The sequence below is a fragment of the Symphalangus syndactylus genome, chromosome 3 (assembly GCF_028878055.3).
Source record: "Symphalangus syndactylus isolate Jambi chromosome 3, NHGRI_mSymSyn1-v2.1_pri, whole genome shotgun sequence".
Lineage (NCBI taxonomy): Eukaryota > Metazoa > Chordata > Mammalia > Primates > Hylobatidae > Symphalangus > Symphalangus syndactylus.
The window spans coordinates 58,481,860-58,484,269 of record NC_072425.2 but is presented as its reverse complement, the minus strand read 5'-3'; the positions used below and the strand labels follow the sequence as shown (position 1 = coordinate 58,484,269).

General features: G+C 48.9%; 1 pseudogene; it reads left to right on the top strand.

Moving 5' to 3' along the window:
- Positions 1-647: 647 nt before the first annotated feature.
- LOC129478328 (prohibitin 1-like) lies at positions 648-1,526 on the top strand (annotated as a pseudogene).
- The last annotated feature ends 884 nt before the right edge of the window (positions 1,527-2,410 follow it).

The window sequence follows — 2,410 nt, the reverse complement described above, 5'->3', positions numbered from 1 at the left end:
GGATGTAGTACAGACGTAGCGTGTGTTATACTAACATGAGCATACACTCATTGCAAAGTCTATTACCTCGTCTCGCAACCCATCATCAGAAAATGTATGTGAGCAACTGTTACTTCAACAATCTGGTTCTGAGGAGGAAGGGAGAGAAAACTGTCCAGGAGTTTTCCTCTCCCATTGGGTAGAACCCACTACATGGCGTGATACCTCCCACACTTCAAGATTGTGTACACGTGAGCACTGAGTGGGTCCCATGGTGTGTATCTCATGCCTCAGCCCACTGGGAAAGCCCCAGGGCAGGACATGAAAGCACGTAGCAAGTGTGTGAGATAAGCCACTGGCAGGTTGTGCTCAAGTGTGACAAGGATCAAGGAACAGCCACCACAGAGGGCTGATATGAATCTGTGTCAATAAGGTTACCGCATGGATCTGGGGTAACACAGAAGTAAATCTCGTACAGACATCAGTCCAACAAATTCCAGAAGCCCTACAAGCCCAAAGCAGGATAGGAAAAGGTTTTCACCTAGGCACATTGGAGTAAAACGGCTGAAAATCCAAGGAAGACAGAAACTCTTAAAAAGCAGCCAGGGAAGGAGAGCGGGCAGAGGAGAAGCTGTGCGGCGCACGCGCAGTATATGTGGCTAGGGAATTCGTGTGGACGTCAGGGTGGAAGCAGGTGTGAGAGGGTCCAGCAGAAGAAAACATGGCTGCCAAAATGTTGGAGTCCATTGGCAAGTTTGGCCTGGCCTTAGCTGTTGCAGGAGGCGTGGTGAACTCTGCCTTATATAGGGTGGATGCTGGGCACGGAGCTGTCATCTTTGACCAATTCCGTGGAGTACAGGACATTGTGGTAGGGAAAGGGACTCACTTTCTCATCTCATGGTTACAGAAATCAGTGATCTTTGACTGCCGTTCTCAACCACGTAATGTGCCAGTCATCACCGGTAGCAAAGATTTACAGAATGTCAACATCACACCGCGCATCATCTTCTGGCCGTCGCTAGCCAGCTTCCTCGCATCTTCACCAGCATCGGAGAGGACAATGATGAGTGTGTGCCGCCGTCTATCACTACCAAGATCCTCAAGTCAGTGGTGGCTCGCTTTGAAGCTGGAGAACTAATCACCCAGAGGAGCAGATCTCCAGGCAGGTGAGCGATGACCTTAGGGAGCGCAGCCACCTTTGGGCTCATCCTGGACGACTTGTCCTTGACATATCTGACCCTCGGGAGGGAGTTCATAGAAGAGGTGGAAGCCAAACAGATAGCTCAGCAGGAAGCAGAGAGGGCCAGATTTGTGGTGGAAAAGGCTGAGCAGCAGAAAAAGGCGGCCATCATCTCTGCTGAGGGCGATTCCAAGGTTGCCGAGCTGATCACCAACTCACTGGCCACAGCAGGGGACGCCCTGATCGAGCTGCGCAAGCTGGAAGCTGTGGAGGACATCACCTACCAGCTTTTACGCTCTCGGAACATCACCTACCTGCGGGCGGGGCAGTCCATGCCCCTGAGGCTGCCCCAGTGAGGGCCCACCCTGCCTGCACCTCCGCAGGCCAACTGGGCCACAGCCCCGATTATTCTTTTTTTTTTTTTTTGAGACGGAGTCTCGCTCTGTCGCTCGGGCTGGAGTGCAGTGGTGCAATCTCGGCTCACTGCAAACTCTGCCTCCCGGATTCAAGAGATTCTCCTGCCTCAGCCTCCTGAATAGCTGGGACTACAGGCCCACGCCACCACGCCCGGCTAATTTTTTGTATTTTTAGTAGAGACGGGGTTTCACCATCTTGGCCAGGCTAGTCTTGAACTCCTGACCTCATGATCCACCCCCCTCGGCCTCCGAAAGTGCTAGGATTACAGGCGTGAGCCACCACGCCCGGCCGTCCCGATGATTCTTAAGACCGCCTTCCTTCTGCCCCTACCTCAGAAATCACCGTGAAATTTCATAATTGGCTTAAACTGAAGGAAATAAAGGTAAAATCACTTCAGATCTCTAATTAGTCTAAAACAAAAAAGTCAGCCAGAGGAAAAAAAGACAGATCATTTTAAAAGAAACAACAACTGAAATGATAGCTTACTTCTCAGTAGAAGCAATGGAAGCCAGAAGACAATAACGTGGCATTTTCAATGTGCTGAAGGAAAATAACTGCCATAGTGAGTTATTTACAAGCATTTACAAATAGTGAAAATACTCTTTAGAAATGATGTAGAAATAAAGATTTTTTTCAAGAAAAAAATAGAGTGAGAATTCATCCCTAGCAAGCCCGTACTACAAGTATTAAAAGGTGTTCAGCAAAAAGGAAAAGGAGCCCAGGCAGAAGGTCAGAAATAGAGGAAGAAACACGAAGCAATAAAAATAATAATTATGCTAGGGTCTTCGTTCATTTGTGCTGCTATAGCAGAATATCTCAGACTGGGTAATTTAT